At 45.9% G+C, this 19977-nt stretch overlaps 1 pseudogene; it reads right to left on the bottom strand.

The window, feature by feature from the left end:
* Nucleotides 1–19442: 19442 nt before the first annotated feature.
* On the bottom strand, nt 19443–19561 carry LOC133398284 (5S ribosomal RNA; annotated as a pseudogene).
* Nucleotides 19562–19977: the final 416 nt, after the last annotated feature.

The raw sequence follows: 19977 nt of genomic DNA, 5'->3' as shown, positions 1-19977 counted from the left end.
GCGCATGTGACTTTAGCGCGATTCCATGGCAGAGAACTCTCGGACCATGAGGACGCCGCACAGCTGTTGAGCTCGCTGCCGGACTCACTGTGGTCCGAGGAGTCTGTGTACATCCGTGACTCCGGTAACATTCGAGGTAAACCCAACTGCTTTTGTTAACATGCCGTAGTATCCTTGTAAGCAAGAGGCCATCGAAGATATCGCGGAAACCCAAATTCTGAAATCCCAACGCTTTGGTCCATAAATGATGTTATGAAACCCTCCGCTCAAGCTGCAGAACTGCTGGCCAGGTGCATGGCACTAGAGTTATCTGAAGGTCAGTGTGTTACGATTTATTCTGATTCGGCGTATGTGGTAGGATGTTTGTTTGTTGATCTGGCTGCATGGAGGCGACAGGGTTTTGTTACGACCACTGATGACCCAGTGGCCCACGCAGAGCTGATTCAACGACTGAGTGAGGCTATTGATAGGTCACTGGAGACAGCTGTGGTCAAGTGTCCAGGACAGGCGAAAGCGGGCACTCTGGTAGCCCGGGCGCAGCGGCACTCTGGTAGCCCTGGCGCAGCGGCGAAAGAAATAGCAGGCTATCGAATGGATGATGAAGGAGGCGGCGTCAAAGGAAGACAAGCGAAAGTTATGTGTCAATGCTGAACAAGCTGCGCTTTTGGTGGCACCCTGATCTTCTGTGTAAGGTAAAAGATTTTTGTGTTGTTTTTTTGTGATATATGTCAAGATTTCAGTGTTTGCCCTACAACGAAGAGGGAATTGACACACTGAGATGGGCCGAGGCCCGAATTTATGTGGTGGTAATGGACCGAACCGCCAATGGTGGTCCCAGTCCAAAGCATAAGGTACTTATTAATAATTCTCGGCACTTTTTCTGGATGGCCCAAAGGCTATCCTTGAGCAAAAGAAAACGTGCCGTCTGTCGACAAAGCGCTGGTTAACCGTTATATTTCGACGTATGAGTTTCCACTAGTCATCAGATCGGACAAGTGATTCTACTTGTCCCAAACATGTCCTGCACAGGCCTCTATTGTAAAAAAAAAAAAAAACGTGGACTAAGTGTGAATGGTATAAATATTCGGTGCGATACGTTTTATAAATTGTATACACAATATAAAGTAAAACGAACTTTGATGAATGAAATTATATGACTATATATGTAAAAGTTATAAAGCGCTTCAAAGGGTACCCATTATATTTATTAACTAAATAAATAAGGGATACATATTGTATGTATAAATAGGTATGCATATGATATTCTGGAAGATAAATTAAATAATAGATAAATTTAGGCGTGTACCCGGCGGATGGGATCAAGCCAGAGTAGCATCGTGACTTTCTATTTCCGGGTCAGCAGAGCGGACCAGAGCGGCTCTGCGTGCCTGGGATAAAAGCCTGAAAACAGTACGGGAGGTTTTTGGTGTAGTGAGGCTTCTCCTCCTAGTGAGGAGAAGCGGCTCAGAAAATGGATGAGTGCTTAAAAGAGCACTTGAAGTGAGGGTGCACCAAATGGTTTATGACAGGACACAGGTGTCCTCAGCTGGGGGATGGGGGCAGCTTTATGACAGGCGTGTGTGAGTTTTACGGGTTTATGGTATTGTAAAGGCCAGGGAGATTTACAATAGGATCGTTTAATTAATGATATGGATAGAAGCCTGGTCTGTAGTGGTTTAGGTGTTATGGTTCAACCAATAAGTGTGCTGTGTTCAGTTTTGTCTGTGTGGTGTATGTGAGAGGACATTCACTCCTGGGTCCAGGTTAATGTTATTGTCTGTGAAGTCTCGCTTGTCGTGTCATGTTAATTGTTTATGTTTTGTGTTTAGTGTTTGTGTCATCTTAATTAAAAGCAGAAATGGAGCACTACTGAGCTGGCTGACAGGAGTAGTGAAGGATGTGATCACGTGAAAGAGACTATAGACCTTTAGTTACCAAAGGACCGGGTGACTGACGAGAGAATGCGGTCTACAGACTGTTGAATGACTGATTTGTTGAAATAACATTATTTTACAGGACGCCCAGGAGGATGGAGCTTGATAGTGTTATTGTTGTATTGCAGGATGTTGGTGTGCTGACTTAACGCTGATTTTATGTGATTCTTGGTTTAATGACATTTACACTTTTGTGAGACAAATTAACAATTGGTTGGGGAATAATATCAATGTTGGGTGATAATTGCCGACTTGTCCCTTCTCTGGAGTATGTATACAGGAATTATGTAGTCAATTGGCACGGGTATCGTTTGCAGAGTAGTGATTAATTTAATGTTTGCAGGTCTGGTCAGGGGCCTCTCCGACGGAAGGAAACGACCTGCTGATTTGTGTATGGGGTTGTGTGTGGATACTGTGTTTTGGTGTTAAATTAGTCATTTAACATAGGGGGAAATATGTACATCTTGTATGTCTGGTCAAAGGTTATAATCATGACTCTGGTGATCTCCCTGATTATAGTTACAGGAATCTATTTTGGAATGCCTTCAATACAAGGAGAACGAGTAACAAAGAGGGCCGTGAAGCCAACAGGGGCCCTAGAATTACACATTGGGGGAAAAGACGGTATACCAATTTGAATTGTGTTAGGTGGTAAATTGTGCACGCTGGGGCGACCCGGCGGGATACGATATTTACTTGTGCGCTTTGAGTACAGGACATGCGGGAGCTGGCCGGTATCCGGTGAACCATACGTTCAAAGCGAACCAGCAGGTGGATTTGTGTTACAGTTGCAAGCAGGTGATTACCCACTCGAAACCGGGATACTGGGAGCCGACGAAGACTAGAAATTGGCGGTGGAAGGACAGGATCAAATTGGAAAGAGGTAGTATGCACTCGGTTACCCCAGGGGACAGACATCCCGTACTGTTGACCTTGGGTATAGATGTCTCAGGGGCCGATCCCCTAGGACAGATTATTATTAATTGGCTACGTCCGACACAAAGTTCATCTTGTCCGATAATGAGAAAATTTGCGAAAGTACCAGTACAAAAAAAAATATGCAGATCCAGTGGTTTTTCGAACCTCCAAAGTTACGAGATATGACCTGAATAATGAAATAATATCGGTAATTTTTGGCTGAAGGAAATTACTGTGGAAGGTAGGGACGCAGTCATAATCTATCAAAAGGACTGTCTTGTTTGTGCTACGATGAATAACCTCAATTGGATTGCATCTTTCAAAATAAGAGTAAGATAACTTTAGGCCCCAATAACAAAACTTTCCCGATCAATTGGCCACCTGGATCCGCAGTTTTGTAAATTCACACTTTTTATTGATTATTAGGATGCGGCCCGATTAAGTAAGATGGTTTGTTGTGGGACTTCCTACCCGGGGAATGGACAGGCACTTGTGCGTTGGTCTCTATGATAGTTCCCACAGTGATTAAGCCCCTCTCTGAGCAGGAACTCACTCAAATGGCGGATTTCACATGGGAGCGTGACTGGTGGGGCAGCTTGAACCGTTTCCGCCGTATGGTCAGTGGCTTCAATGTGGGCGGAAATGCTTGGGAAGAAGGTGAAGACCCCACCTACCTGGATGCCTTTGGAATTCCCAGAGGTGTCCCGGATGAGTATAAAGCTCGCTGCCAAATTTCCGCAGAACTTGAGAGTATTTTTATATGGGTAACTCCGAATAAAAATGTTGATTTCATAAATTACTTTAATTAATTAATTTCATAAGTTAGGGTAGTTACGAACCCAGAGCTCTGCAAAATGTATAGACTAAGATTTGAAACAAACGATCGGTGGGAATCCAGCTTGAAGGGGAGGCCTCTTCCTAGCCTCTCGGAGGTCTTGGGGCCGAACGGCGAGCGTCAAAGCCCTCGGTTTCGCTCCAGTAGTAGGCCTATATTGACTAAATTGTAACATGACGACCTATGTGATTATGCCAGGACGTTTTAGCGCTTACTTTTGAGCTAGTGGGCTAAGATTTGAAACAAACGATCGGTGGGAATCCAGCTTTCAGGGGAGGCCTCCCCCGAGTCTCTGGACGGCTGTGGGGCCGAACGGCGAGCGTCAAAGCACTCGGTTTCTCTCCAGTAGTTGGCCTTTATTGACTAAATTGTAACATGACGACCTATGTTATTTTGGCAGGACTTCTACTGGGCTAAGATTTGAAACAAACGATCGGTGGGAATCCAGCTTTCAGGTGAAGGCCTCCCCTGAGTCTCTGGACGGCTGTGGGGCCGAACGGCGAGCGTCAAAGCACTCGGTTTCTCTCCAGTAGCAGGCCTTTATTGACTAAATTGTAACATGACGACCTATGTGATTTTGGCAGGACTTTTTCGAGCTTACTTTTGAGCGAGTGGGCTAAGATTTGAAAAAAAAGATTCGGTGGGAATCCAGCTTGAAGGGGAGGCCTCTTCCTAGCCTCTCGGAGGTCTTGGGGCCGAACGGCGAGCGTCAAAGCCCTCGGTTTCGCTCCAGTAGTAGGTCTTTATTGACTAAATTGTAACATGACGACCTATGTGATTTTGGCAGGACTTTTTAGCGCTTACTTTTGAGCTAGTGGGCTAAGATTTGAAACAAACGATCGGTGGGAATCCAGCTTTCAGGGGAGGCCTCCCCCGAGTCTCTGGACGGCTGTGGGGCCGAACGGCGAGCGTCAAAGCAATCGGTTTCTCTCCAGTAGTTGGCCTTTATTGACTAAATTGTAACATGACGACCTATGTTATTTTGGCAGGACTTTTTAGCACCTACTTTTCAGCTACTGGGCTAAGGTTTGAAACAAACGATCGGTGGGAATCCAGCTTTCAGGTGAAGGCCTCCCCTGAGTCTCTGGACGGCTGTGGGGCCGAGCGGCGAGCGTTAAAGCACTCAGTTTCGCTCGAGTACCATGACGACCGATTTGACTTCGGCACGACTTTAGGTCACTTAATTTCAGCCTAGCGAGCTAGGAATTCACACAGACAATCCTTGGGAATCCAGCTTTCAAGGGAGGCCTCTTCCAAGCCTCTCGGAGGTCGTGGGGCCGAACGGCGGGCGTCAAAGCACTCGGTTTCGCTCCAGTAGTAGGCCTTTATTGACTAAATTGTAACATGACGACCTATGTGATTTAGGCAGGACTTTTTAGCGCTTACGTTTGAGCTAGTGGGTTAAGATTTGAAAAAAATTATCGTTGGGAATCCAGCTTTCAGGGAAGGCCTCTTGCAAGCCTCTCGGAGGTCGTTGAGCCGAGCGGCGAGCGTCAAACCCCTCGGTTTCGCTCCAGTAGTAGGCCTTTACTGACTAAATTGTCACATGATGACCCATGTGATTTTGGCAGGACTTTTTCGCGCTTACTTTTGAGCGAGTGGGCTAGGATTCGAAACAAACGATCGGTGGGAATCCAGCTTGAAGGGGAGGCCTCTTCCTAGCCTCTCGGAGGTCTTGGGGCCGAACGGCGAGCGTCAAAGCCCTCTGTTTCGCTCCAGTAGTAGGCCTTTATTGACTAAATTGTAACATGACGACCTATGTTATTTTGGCAGGACTTTTTAGCGCCTACTTTTCAGCTACTGGGCTAATATTTGAAACAAACGATCAGTGGGCATCCAGCTTTCAGGGAAGGCCTCTCCTGAGTCTCTGGACGGCTGGGGGGGCCGAACAGCGAGCGTTAAAGCACTCAGTTTCGCTCGAGTACCATGACGACAGATTTGACTTCGGCACGACTTTAGGTCGCTTAATTTCAGCCTAGCGGGCGAGGAATTCACACAGACAATCCTTGGGAATCCAGCTTTCAGGGGAGGCCTCTTCCAAGCCTCTCGGAGGTCGTGGGGCCGTACGGCGAGCGTCAAAGCACTCGGTTTCGCTCCAGTAGTAGGCCTTTATTGACTAAATTGTAACATGACGACCTATGTGATTTTGGCAGGGCTTTTTAGGGCTTACGTTTGAGCTAGTGGTTTAAGATTTGAAACAAACAATCGGTGGGAATCCAGCTTTCAGGGGAGGCCTCTTTCAAGCCTCTCGGAGGTTGTGGGGCCGAGCGGCGAGCGTCAAAGCACTCAGTTTCGCTCCAGTCGTAGGCCTTTATTGACTAAATTGTAACATGACGACCTATGTGATTTTGGCAGGACTTTTTACGGCTTACGTTTGAGCTAGTGGGTTAAGATTTGAAACAAATTATCGTTGGGAATCCAGCTTTCAGGGGAGGCCTCTTGCAAGCCTCTCGGAGGTCGTTGAGCCGAGCGGCGAGCGTCAAACCCCTCGGTTTCGCTCCAGTAGTAGGCCTTTATTGACTAAATTGTCACATGATGACCCATGTGATTTTGGCAGGACTTTTTAGCGCTTACTTTTGAGCTAGTGGGCTAGGTTTTGAAACAAACGATCGGTGGGAATCCAGCTTTCAGGGGAGGGCTCCCCCGAGTCTCTGGGCGGCTGTGGGGCCGAGCGGCGAGCGTTAAACCACTCAGTTTCGCTCCAGTACCATGACGACCTGTATGACTTCGGCACGACTTTAGGTCGCTTAATTTCAGCCTCGCGGGCTAGGAATTCACACAGACAATCCTTCGGAATGCAGCTTTGAGGGGAGGCCTCTTCCAAGCCTCTCGGAGGTCATGGGGCCGAACGGTGACCGTCAAAGCACTCGGTTTCGCTCCAGTCGTAGGCCTTTATTGACTAAATTGTAACATGACGACCTATGATTTTGGCAGGACGTTTTAGCGCTTACTTTTGAGCTAGTGGGCTAAGATTTCAACCAAACGATCGGTGGGAATCCAGCTTTCAGGGGAGGCCTCCCCCGAGTCTCTGGACGGCTGTGGGGCTGAATGGCGAGCGTCAAAGCACTCGGTTTCTCTCCAGTAGTAGGCCTTTATTGACTAAATTGTAACATGACGACCTATGTTATTTTGGCAGGACTTTTTAGCGCCTACTTTTCAGCTACTGGGCTAAGATTTGAAAGAAACGATTGGTGGGCATCCAGCCTTCAGGGGGGGCCTCTTCCAAGCCTCTCGGAGGTCGTGGGGCCGAACGGCGAGCGTCAAAGCACTCGGTTTCGCTCCAGTAGTAGGCTTTTATTGACTAAATTGTAACATGACGACCTATGTGACTTTGGCAGGACTTTTTAGCGCTTACTTTGGAGCTAGTGGGCTAAGGTTTGAAACAAACGATCGGTGGGAATCCAGCTTTCAGGTGAGGCCTCCCCCGAGTCTCTGGACAGCTGTGGGGCCGAACGGCGAGAGTCAAAGCACTCGGTTTCGCTCCAGTAGTAGGCCTTTATTGACTAAATTGTAACATGACGACCTATGTGACTTTGGCAGGACTTTTTAGCGCTTACTTTTGAGCTAGTGGGCTAAGGTTTGAAACAAACGATCGGTGGGAATCCAGCTTTCAGGTGAGGCCTCCCCCGAGTCTCTGGACGGCTGTGGGGCCGAGCGGCGAGCATTAAAGCACTCAGTTTCGCTCGAGTACCATGACGACCGATTTGACTTCGGCACGACTTTAGGTCGCTTCATTTCAGCCTAGTGGGCTAAGATTTGAAAGAAACGATCGGTGGGAATCCAGCTTTCAGGGGAGGTCTCCCCCGAGTCTCTGGACCACTGTGGGGCCGAACGGCGAGCGTCAAAGCACTCGGTTTCGCTCCAGTAGGAGGCCTTTATTGACTAAATTGTAACATGACGACCTATGTTATTTTGGCAGGACTTTTTAGAGCCTACTTTTCAGCTACTGGGCTAAGATTTGAAACAAACTATCGGTGGGCATCCAGCTTTCAGGGGAGGCCTCCCCCGAGTCTTTGGATGCGTGTGCGGCCGAGCAGCGAGCGTTAAAGCACTCAGTTTCGCTCTAGTACCATGACGACCGATTTGACTTCGGCACGACTTTAGGTCGCTTAATTTCAGCCTAGCGGGCTAGGAATTCACACAGACAATCCTTGGTAATCCAGCTTTCAGGGAAGGCCTCTTCCAAGCCTCTCGGAGGTCATGGGGCCGAACGGTGACCGTCAAAGCACTCGGTTTCGCTCCAGTCGTAGGCTTTTATTGACTAAATTGTAACATGACGACCGATGTGATTTTGGCAGGACATTTTAGCATTTACCTTTGAGCTAGTGGGCTAAAATTTGAAACAAACGATCGTTGGGAATCCAGCTTTCAGGGGAGGCCTCCCCCGAGTCTTTGGATGGGTGTGCGGCCGAGCGGCGAGCGTTAAAGCACTCAGTTTCGCTCGAGTACCATGACGACCGATTTGACTTCGGCACGACTTTAGGTCGCTTAATTTCAGCCTAGCGCGCTAGGAATTCACACAGACAATCCTTGGGAATCCAGCTTTCAAGCGAGGCCTCTTCCAAGCCTCTCGGAGGTCGTGGAGCCGAACGGCGAGCGTCAAAACACTCGGTTTCGCTCCAGTAGTAGGCCTTTATTGACTAAATTGTAACATGACGACCTATGTGACTTTGGCAGGACTTTTTAGCGCTTAATTTTTAGCAAGTGGGCTAAGATTTTAAACAAACGATCGGTGGGAATATAGCTTTCGGGGGAGGCCTCTTCCAAGCCTCTCGGAGGTCGTGGGGCCGAACGGCGAGCGTCAAAGCTCTCGTTTTCGCTCCAGTAGTAGGCCTTTATTGACTAAATTGTAACATGACGGCCTATGTGATTTTGGCAGGACTTTTTAGCGCTTACTTTTGAGCTCGTGGGCTAAGATTTGAAACAAACGATCGGTGGGAATCCAGCTTTCAGGTGCGGCCTCCCCCGAGTCTCTGGACGGATGTGGGGCCGAGCGGCGAGCGTTAAAGCACTCAGTTTCGCTCTCGTACCATGACGACCTGTAGGACTTCGGCACGACTTTAGGTCGCTTAATTTCAGCCTAGCGGGCTAGGAATTCACACAAACAATCCTTGGGAATCCAGCTTTCAAGGGCGGCCTCTTCCAAGCCTCTCGGAGGTCGTGGGGCCAAACGGCGAGCGTCAAAGCACTCGGTTTCGCTCCAGTAGTAGGCCTTTATTGACTAAATTGTAACATGACGACCTATGTGAATTTGGCAGGACTTTATAGCGCCTACTCTTGAGCTAGTGGGCTAAGATTTGAAACAAACGATCGGTGGGAATCCAGCTTTCAGGGTAGGCCTCTTCCAAGCCTCTCGGAGGTCGTGGGGCCGAACCGCGAGCGTCAAAGCTCTCGTTTTCGCTCCAGTAGTCGGCCTTTATTGACTAAATTGTAACATGATGACCTGTGTGACTTTGGCAGGACTTTTTAGCGCTTACTTTTGAGCTAGTGGGGTAAGATTTGAAACAAACGATCGGTGGGAATCCAGCTTTCAGGTGCGGCCTCCCCCGAGTCTCTGGACGGCTGTGGGGCCGAGCGGCGAGCGTTAAAGCACTGTTTCGCTTTAGTACCATGACGACCGATTTGACTTCGGCACGACTTTGGGTCGCTTAATTGCAGCCTCGTGGGCTAGGAATTCACACAGAATATCCTTGGGATTCCAGCTTTCAAGGGAGGTCTCGGGGCCGAACGGCGAGCGTCAAAGCACTCGGTTTTGCTCCAGTCGTTGGCCTTTATTGACTAAATTGTAACATGACGACCTATGTGATTTTGGCAGGACTTTTTAGCGCTTATTTCTGAGCTCGTGGGTTAAGATTTTAAACAAACTATCGGTGGGAATCCAGCTTTCAGGGGAGGCCTCTTCCAAGCCTCTCGGAGGTCGTGGGGCCGAACGGCGAGCGTCAAAGCACTCGGTTTCGCTCCAGTAGTCGGCCTTTATTGACTAAATTGTAACATGACGACCTATGTGATTTTGGCAGGACTATTTTGCGCTTACTTTTGTGATAGTGGGCTAAGATTTGAAACAAACGATCGGTGGGAATCCAGCATTCAGGGGAGGCCTCTTCCAAGCCTCTCGGAGGTTGTGGGGCCGAACGGCGAGCGTCAAAGCTCTCGGTTTCGCTCCAGTCGTAGGCCTTTATTGACTAAATTGTAACATGACGACCTATGTGACTTTGGCAGGACTTTTTAGCGCTTACTTTTGAGCTAGTGGGCTAAGGTTTGAAACAAACGATCGGTGGGAATCCAGCTTTCAGGTGAGGCCTCCCCCGAGTCTCTGGACGGCTGTGGGGCCGAGCGGCGAGCATTAAAGCACTCAGTTTCGCTCGAGTACCATGACGACCGATTTGACTTCGGCACGACTTTAGGTCGCTTCATTTCAGCCTAGTGGGCTAAGATTTGAAAGAAACGATCGGTGGGAATCCAGCTTTCAGGGGAGGTCTCCCCCGAGTCTCTGGACCACTGTGGGGCCGAACGGCGAGCGTCAAAGCACTCGGTTTCGCTCCAGTAGGAGGCCTTTATTGACTAAATTGTAACATGACGACCTATGTGACTTTGGCAGGACTTTTTAGCGCTTACTTTTGAGCTAGTGGGCTAAGGTTTGAAACAAACGATCGGTGGGAATCCAGCTTTCAGGTGAGGCCTCCCCCGAGTCTCTGGACGGCTGTGGGGCCGAGCGGCGAGCATTAAAGCACTCAGTTTCGCTCGAGTACCATGACGACCGATTTGACTTCGGCACGACTTTAGGTCGCTTCATTTCAGCCTAGTGGGCTAAGATTTGAAAGAAACGATCGGTGGGAATCCAGCTTTCAGGGGAGGTCTCCCCCGAGTCTCTGGACCACTGTGGGGCCGAACGGCGAGCGTCAAAGCACTCGGTTTCGCTCCAGTAGGAGGCCTTTATTGACTAAATTGTAACATGACGACCTATGTTATTTTGGCAGGACTTTTTAGAGCCTACTTTTCAGCTACTGGGCTAAGATTTGAAACAAACTATCGGTGGGCATCCAGCTTTCAGGGGAGGCCTCCCCCGAGTCTTTGGATGCGTGTGCGGCCGAGCAGCGAGCGTTAAAGCACTCAGTTTCGCTCTAGTACCATGACGACCGATTTGACTTCGGCACGACTTTAGGTCGCTTAATTTCAGCCTAGCGGGCTAGGAATTCACACAGACAATCCTTGGTAATCCAGCTTTCAGGGAAGGCCTCTTCCAAGCCTCTCGGAGGTCATGGGGCCGAACGGTGACCGTCAAAGCACTCGGTTTCGCTCCAGTCGTAGGCTTTTATTGACTAAATTGTAACATGACGACCGATGTGATTTTGGCAGGACATTTTAGCATTTACCTTTGAGCTAGTGGGCTAAAATTTGAAACAAACGATCGTTGGGAATCCAGCTTTCAGGGGAGGCCTCCCCCGAGTCTTTGGATGGGTGTGCGGCCGAGCGGCGAGCGTTAAAGCACTCAGTTTCGCTCGAGTACCATGACGACCGATTTGACTTCGGCACGACTTTAGGTCGCTTAATTTCAGCCTAGCGCGCTAGGAATTCACACAGACAATCCTTGGGAATCCAGCTTTCAAGCGAGGCCTCTTCCAAGCCTCTCGGAGGTCGTGGAGCCGAACGGCGAGCGTCAAAACACTCGGTTTCGCTCCAGTAGTAGGCCTTTATTGACTAAATTGTAACATGACGACCTATGTGACTTTGGCAGGACTTTTTAGCGCTTAATTTTTAGCAAGTGGGCTAAGATTTTAAACAAACGATCGGTGGGAATCCAGCTTTCGGGGGAGGCCTCTTCCAAGCCTCTCGGAGGTCGTGGGGCCGAACGGCGAGCGTCAAAGCTCTCGTTTTCGCTCCAGTAGTAGGCCTTTATTGACTAAATTGTAACATGACGGCCTATGTGATTTTGGCAGGACTTTTTAGCGCTTACTTTTGAGCTCGTGGGCTAAGATTTGAAACAAACGATCGGTGGGAATCCAGCTTTCAGGTGCGGCCTCCCCCGAGTCTCTGGACGGATGTGGGGCCGAGCGGCGAGCGTTAAAGCACTCAGTTTCGCTCTCGTACCATGACGACCTGTAGGACTTCGGCACGACTTTAGGTCGCTTAATTTCAGCCTAGCGGGCTAGGAATTCACACAAACAATCCTTGGGAATCCAGCTTTCAAGGGCGGCCTCTTCCAAGCCTCTCGGAGGTCGTGGGGCCAAACGGCGAGCGTCAAAGCACTCGGTTTCGCTCCAGTAGTAGGCCTTTATTGACTAAATTGTAACATGACGACCTATGTGAATTTGGCAGGACTTTATAGCGCCTACTCTTGAGCTAGTGGGCTAAGATTTGAAACAAACGATCGGTGGGAATCCAGCTTTCAGGGTAGGCCTCTTCCAAGCCTCTCGGAGGTCGTGGGGCCGAACCGCGAGCGTCAAAGCTCTCGTTTTCGCTCCAGTAGTCGGCCTTTATTGACTAAATTGTAACATGATGACCTGTGTGACTTTGGCAGGACTTTTTAGCGCTTACTTTTGAGCTAGTGGGGTAAGATTTGAAACAAACGATCGGTGGGAATCCAGCTTTCAGGTGCGGCCTCCCCCGAGTCTCTGGACGGCTGTGGGGCCGAGCGGCGAGCGTTAAAGCACTGTTTCGCTTTAGTACCATGACGACCGATTTGACTTCGGCACGACTTTGGGTCGCTTAATTGCAGCCTCGTGGGCTAGGAATTCACACAGAATATCCTTGGGATTCCAGCTTTCAAGGGAGGTCTCGGGGCCGAACGGCGAGCGTCAAAGCACTCGGTTTTGCTCCAGTCGTTGGCCTTTATTGACTAAATTGTAACATGACGACCTATGTGATTTTGGCAGGACTTTTTAGCGCTTATTTCTGAGCTCGTGGGTTAAGATTTTAAACAAACTATCGGTGGGAATCCAGCTTTCAGGGGAGGCCTCTTCCAAGCCTCTCGGAGGTCGTGGGGCCGAACGGCGAGCGTCAAAGCACTCGGTTTCGCTCCAGTAGTCGGCCTTTATTGACTAAATTGTAACATGACGACCTATGTGATTTTGGCAGGACTATTTTGCGCTTACTTTTGTGATAGTGGGCTAAGATTTGAAACAAACGATCGGTGGGAATCCAGCATTCAGGGGAGGCCTCTTCCAAGCCTCTCGGAGGTTGTGGGGCCGAACGGCGAGCGTCAAAGCTCTCGGTTTCGCTCCAGTCGTAGGCCTTTATTGACTAAATTGTAACATGACGACCTATGTGATTTTAGCAGGACGTTTTAGCGCTTAGTTTTGAGCTCGTGGGCTAAGATTTGAAACAAACGATATGTGGGAATCCAGCTTTCAGGGGAGGTCTCTTCCAAGCCTCTCGGAGGTCGTGGGGCCGAACGGCGAGCGTCAAAGCACTCGGTTTCGCTCCAGTAGTCGGCCTTTATTGACTAAATTGTAACATGACGACCTATGTGATTTTGGCAGGACGTTTTAGCGCTTAGTTTTGAGCTCGTGGGCTAAGATTTGAAACAAACGATCGGTGGGAATCCAGCTTTCAGGGGAGGCCTCTTCCAAGCCTATCGGAGGTCTTGGGGCCGAACGGCGAGCGTCAAAGCGCTCTGTTTCGCTCCAGTCGTAGGCCTTTATTGACTAAATTGTAACATGACGACCTATGTCATTTTTGCAGGACTTTTTAGCGCTTACTTTTGAGCTAGTGGGCTAAGATTTGAAACAAACAATCGGTGGTGTTAAATATATTGTAGTTATTGTAGTATGTTGTTGTTTCTTTGCTTAGCTTTCATTATGGACAATTTTGATAAAGAAAGATGTCTCGCCTTCAAGAAGATGACTCAGCAGGAATCATCAGAGAGAATGACGTGGCCGGGACGTGGCAGGTTTTGGTCCCATGTTTTCACCTTGAAACCTTACCCTTAGTGTGTTGTGTCTTGTAGCTTAGCACGTTCTGTCTTGTAAACTTAGAAACCTCCCTCTTTTCAAATAAATGCAGGAGCGACGGGAGAGACTGTTTAGAGCGTGTTGAGAGGCTGTAATCTGAACAATCTCCCATAAGCCCTCTTCATGAGAAAAAGAAACCAGCGTCTTCATTCCTTTTGTGTCTATTTTTTATAATGTTGGGTAAGATAAATCCAACATTAAATTGGTCCTTCGAGCCGGATGTCAATACACCCGAGGATTCCAGTTGTGGAGCCGACATCCAGTTAAGAGACCGTGGCCGCAGCAATTGAGACCCTTTCCGTGGCTGGTCTTCGTTCTCCTCAACTGGGATCTGAAGGTTGACGACAATCCACAGGATTGAAGACGACTTTGGTGAGTTAAATTTTAAAAAACACATTTTTTTAGGAAAAAGGATTAAAGAGTGAGTGAATTGCGCGACAAAGAAATCTGCGACAGAATAAACCTTGTGTAATACTAGTCACTGGCAAGTGGTAGAGGGTCGGCGGAGTCCGACAAATTCTGCGAGGACGGCGGAGTCCTGTACCAACTTAAATTCCGTTAAAGAAACTCGGAAAGTTTCGTGGCGTCGTAGTTAAATTCCGTATAGGACGGCGGAGTCCTCTAACGAGCTGTTGACAGACGTAGTTAAATTCCGTAGAGGACGGCGGAGTCCTCTGACGAGCCAGTGTGAATGAAAACTGTGTGAATGAGAGTGTAAATGGGAAATGGGAAACCACTAGGTTTTTCATTCCATACCAAAACAGTGGGAAAGTAAACGGTGAACTTTTGTGGATGCAAAGGCAAGTATTCTCCACTCGAAAGAGTTGAAGTGAGAATTACCACAGAAAGTAAATTTGAATCACCGTCCTACTGAAAAGAAACAGTGTTCTAAACTACCCTAGGTAGTATTACACTGAACCAAATTCTTTCAAATGGGGAAAGGAAGTAGTAAAATAAAAAACAGGGATACACTGCAGTGTTAAGGTTGGAAGTTCATTAAATTAAATTTAAAAAAAAAAAAAACAGGATCCTGATAAAATTTAATATTTAGAGACAGGGATAACCGAACACGGCTTTAATAGTGGGTTAAATACACAAAAAATAGCCGTGTTGCAGGAATCAAATTATATAAAATAAAAGAGAATACGGACAAACTACCGCATAACTAAGCCAGCCTGCTTCCCAACTCAACAAATCCTCTTGTGTAACCAGGATATGAAAAAAAGTTACGACATGCGATACCTGATAAAATTACTGTAGATTATCTGTACTCAGACAATGAAGCAAAAGTCACAGCAGGAATTATTTTACCAGACAAATTGAAGGAACTGTATAAAAATACAAGTGTCCCACATATTTCATTGTGCAAAGATTATGAGTCACAGTGGAAACATATGGGAACATAAGTAAAACAAGGACAGGAGACAGATGATTGGCAGCAAATAGAAAACAAACTAGAATACGGTGCATCAACTGGCCTTATTAGGAAGGCGATGTTTTGGACAATACAGGGTGATGAAGGGAAACACATGCATCCTGTTTGATAAGACCAAATGATGCTCACTGAAATTGATGAAGAAATATTTTTAAAAAGTTCCAAAAAAATTTTATGTCGGCCTTATTAAAGGGGCTTTACCAGTACAAATTAGACCCAAAACAGAATATAGACCAGGGATTTGTCAATATCCATTAAAACCAGATGCACATGAAGGAATCAAACCGGTAATTGAAGCACTAATTAAAGCAGGTGTTATAGTGGAGTGTCCAGAATCACCATATAACACACCCATTTTTCCCTGTAAAAAAGGGCCCACTTTCAGTGGGTTGGAGACTTACAGGCAGTAAATACTGCAGTAATACAGAGAGCAGCATGTGTACCAGATCCACACACATTGTTAAATTCATTAAGACCAGACGCGACTGTGTTTACAGTAGTGGACATAAGTAATGCATTATTTTCTGTACCAATAGAAAAGAACAGTCAATTTTGGTTTGCATTTGCATTTGAGGGAAAAAAATATACATTTACGAGATTACCGCAAGGTTACTGTGAAAGTCCAACCATTTATTCACAAGTTATGACAACCCGCATGTCTTCTGGCATCTCCAGATGGAGAGACATGCAAAGATTCATTGGCTTTACCGCATCATCTAGCAGAAGAGGGACATAAAGTTAACAAAAATAAATTGCAATGATGTAAAAGGCAAGTCAAATATCTAGGCCATAATGTAAGTGTAGGAGGAAGGACTATATTAGAAGACAGGAAAGCTGTAGTCTTAAAAATCCGAAACCACAGACGAAGAAACATATAATAATAATTTTTAGGTCTGACAAATTATTGTAGAGCATGGATTCCAAACTATGCAGAAATTGTTGCACCATTGCCAAAATTAATGTATGAAGACAACTGTTGGATTTATCTTGCCCAACATTATAAAAAATAGACACAAAAGGAATGAAGACGCTGGTTTCTTTTTCTCATGAGGAGGGCGCATGGGAGATTGTTCAGATTACAGCCTCTCAACACGCTCTAAACAATCTCTCCCGTCGCTCCTGCATTTATTTGAAAATAGGGAGGTTTCTAAGTTTACAAGACACAACACACTAAGGGGAGGGTTTCAAGGTGAAAACATGGCACCAACACCTGCCACGTCCCGGCCACGTCCTTCTCTCAGATGATTCCTGCTGAGTCCTCTTCTTGAAGGCGAGACATCTTTCTTTCTAAAAATTGTCCATAATACTAATGCAAGCTAAGCAAATAAATGATAACTTCTACAATATATCCAACAACAACCTTAAAATGACATCACCTGTTTAATGGAGTACAGAGGCAGAAAAGACCTTCTGTGACATTAAACAACATTTGGTGTCCAGTGCTGCGCTAGGCCTTCCAAATTTAATGATAAAACATTCATTCAAATGGTAGATTGCAAAAACTATTACATGACCTCCGTACTTACACAACTATACGGTGATAAGCTAAGACCAATAGCTTATTTTTCAACTAAATTGGACAGCGTGACGTGTGCATTACCGCATTGTGTCAGAGCAGTTGTGGCAGCCTTGATGGCAGTCGAGAGCAGTTCCACAATTGTGTTATTTCATCCATTAACTCTTAAGGTTCCACATACAGTGTCTGCTCTCCTATTGCAAACGAATATGGCGTTTTTATCACCTGCAAGACATTTATCTTGCATGGCCATCTTGCTGTCACAACCACATTTGACTGTTGAGCGATGCACAACCTTAAATCCAGCCACACTAATACCCTTACCTGATGAAGGCACGCAACATGATTGTCAGGAATTGGCTGAACAAGCTGCTGAATTAGTAGCATTAACCGAGGCATGCAAACTAATGATAAACGAAGATGGTACAATCTATACTGATAGCCAACATGAGTATTCCACAACAAGAATGCAATTATTGGGAAAAACAAAGTGCAAAACTACAAAATTAAATTTACATTAGCACAGAGAGAAAAAAAAAAATAATAATAAAATATTCAAATGGGATGCTATATTGAGCCATGCTGTGTCACATGTCTCAACTGGAGGGATGGTGGCACAGATACACCGACACTTTACAACCTATGGTTTCAATTTATATTCAAATAATTATTATAGAGCATGCATGATCTCTACACGACATAATCCGCAAGGGCAATTGCGACCTACTAGAGGTAAATTTCCAGTGCCTACATACCCCTTCCAACGCATTCACATGGATTACATAGAATTAAGTCAAAGTGAAGGAAATATGTCCTGTTTGGTTATCATAGATGCATTTTCTAAATGGATCGAATTATTCCCAACAAAATCACCTGATGCTCTGACGGTGGCAAAAGCACTATGTAAAGACATCATTCCAAGATATGGCATACCTGAAACCATTTACAGCGATAATGGGACTCATTTTGTCAATCAAATAATCAATAAAATAGGAACCATATTCCACATAAATTTGAAAAACCATTGTGCTTACCACCCTCAGAGTGCAGGTCTAGTGGAAATAATGAATGGGACAATAAAAAAATAGACTGAAAAATTTTATGGAAGAGACAGGAAGGTCATGGACAGTGTCTTGACCTCGTTAAAATGTACATCAACATTACAAGCACCACAGGTTTAACACCTTACGAAACATTGTTTGGAAGACCTTATAGACTTCCGTTGTTGAAACAAAAATGGGAACTTGATGACGAAACAAACTTAGCTGATTACATCAGAATCAGAATCATCTTTATTTGTCAAGTATGTCCAAAACACACAAGGAATTTGTCTCCGGTAGTTGGAGCCACTCTCGTACAACAGACAGTCAATTTACAGAACACTTTGGAGACATAAAGACATTGACAAAAAACAATTGTGCAAAAAGATGCAGAGTCCTCGAGCACTTAGAGCAGTTCGAATGACTAATATTGCAATAGTCCGGTGCAATGACCATTGTACAAAGGAAGCTGAGACTTCAAGGAGTGTATGCGGTTTAAAGTGACGAGTAGTGCGATCATCTGGGACAATGTTGGTTGTGCAAATGTTACAGATACTCCTCAATCAGTGTGCAAATGGAGCAGATGCTACTCTGGCATGATTGGCCAGTATATGCAAATAGTGCAGCATGGCGAGACAACTGCAGTGAGTGCACGAGTAATACATAATTGGCCCCACAGAAATGTGACAACGAACTCAAGTCAAAAAATTGCCATCTTATTGTAATGGAATTATAGGTTAGGTGTTAAAGAAGTTGATCGCAAGAGGGAAGAAGCTGTTGGAATGTCTACGAGTTCTAGTTTGCATTGATCGGTAGCGCCTACCTGAGGGAAGGAGCTGGAAGAGCTGGTGACCGAGACTGATTTAGAGTCGTTTGCGCTAAACTGTTTTTCCAACTTTGCTGCATAGATCCTCTTTGCAATGTTAATTTCTTTAGTAAGCTGGTTTCTTGCTCGATTATACAGGGCCCTGTCCCCGCTCTGATATGCGTCCTCCTTAGCTTGGCGGAGCTGCTTAAGTTTAGCAGTGAACCACGGTTTGTTGTTGTTGAATGTGCGAAATGATTTTGTTGGGACACAAACCTCTTCACAGAAACTGATATAGGATGTGACAGTGTCCGTATATTCATTGAGCTGAATTTTCAAAGATACTCCAGTCTGTGCAGTCTAAACAGCTTTGAAGTTCCATCTTGGCTTCGTTGGTCCACTTTTTGACTGTTTTCACTGTAGGCTTCGCACATTTAAGTTCTTGCCTGTACGTCGGTATTAAGTGAATTAAGCAGTGATCAGACGAGCCCAGGGCTGCACGAGGTATAGCACGGTATGCGTTTTTTACCGTAGTGTAGCAGTGGTCTAAAGTATTATTTTCCCTGGGAGGACAGTCGATGTGCTGCTTGTATTTAGGGAGTTCGTGGTTGAGTGAACCGTGGCTTTGAGGTCCACACAATAATGTGCAATAATTACGTATCATTTAAAAATCCATACCTTCGTATCCTTAGCCTCGAGCTAATTAAAAGCACTGATGTGATACAATTGTGATGTATCACGTGATACTAATATATATATATATATATATATAAATATATATATATATATATATATATAGATATAGATAGATAGATCGATAGATATATGTGTGTATAGATTTTATTTTATTATTACTGTCGGAAAAGGAGAAACGGGATGTTTAAAAAAGGTACGTGAAGATTCTGTCTCCTAATAAAGAGACGGTAAGTCATAAGAGAGAGAATGACTGCATTATAATTTAGGTCAACCACCGATAAGAAAACGATTCCACGAGAATCTAAAGTGAAAAAGCTTACAGCACCTGGTATTCCCAGGCGGTCTCCCATCCAAATACTAACCAGACCCGCCCCTGCTTAGTTTCAGAGATTGGATAAGATCAGGCTTTCTCAGGGTCGTACGGCTCTAAACCACATGTTGACCTGAATCGCGTCTTCTTTATTCTCCAAATGTTGGGTGGTCTATTTAGGATTTTTTTGTGTGGATGATGCAAACTCATTCTCAACACAACAAATGTGTGATCAGATCATAGATTTTGAAAAGTAAACACACTAGATAATTTGAGAACTTGCACGCTGCCAAAACTCAGACAAGAGCATCCAAAATCCTCTTGGACCCTCCACATCCTGGTCACCAACTCTTCAAACAGAATCATCTTTATTTGCCATGAATGTCCAAAAAACACACAAGGAATTTGTCTCTGGGAGTTGGAGCCGCTCGAGTACGACAACAGACAGTCAATTGACAGAGAACACTTTTGAGACATAAAGACATTGACAAAAAACAATCACTGAGCTATTAAGGTGGTTTGTTATCTGGTAATGCCA

The sequence above is a fragment of the Phycodurus eques genome, unplaced genomic scaffold, assembly GCF_024500275.1.
Source record: "Phycodurus eques isolate BA_2022a unplaced genomic scaffold, UOR_Pequ_1.1 contig_29, whole genome shotgun sequence".
NCBI classification, from domain to species: domain Eukaryota; kingdom Metazoa; phylum Chordata; class Actinopteri; order Syngnathiformes; family Syngnathidae; genus Phycodurus; species Phycodurus eques.
This window is presented reverse-complemented; position numbering and strand designations above follow the sequence as displayed.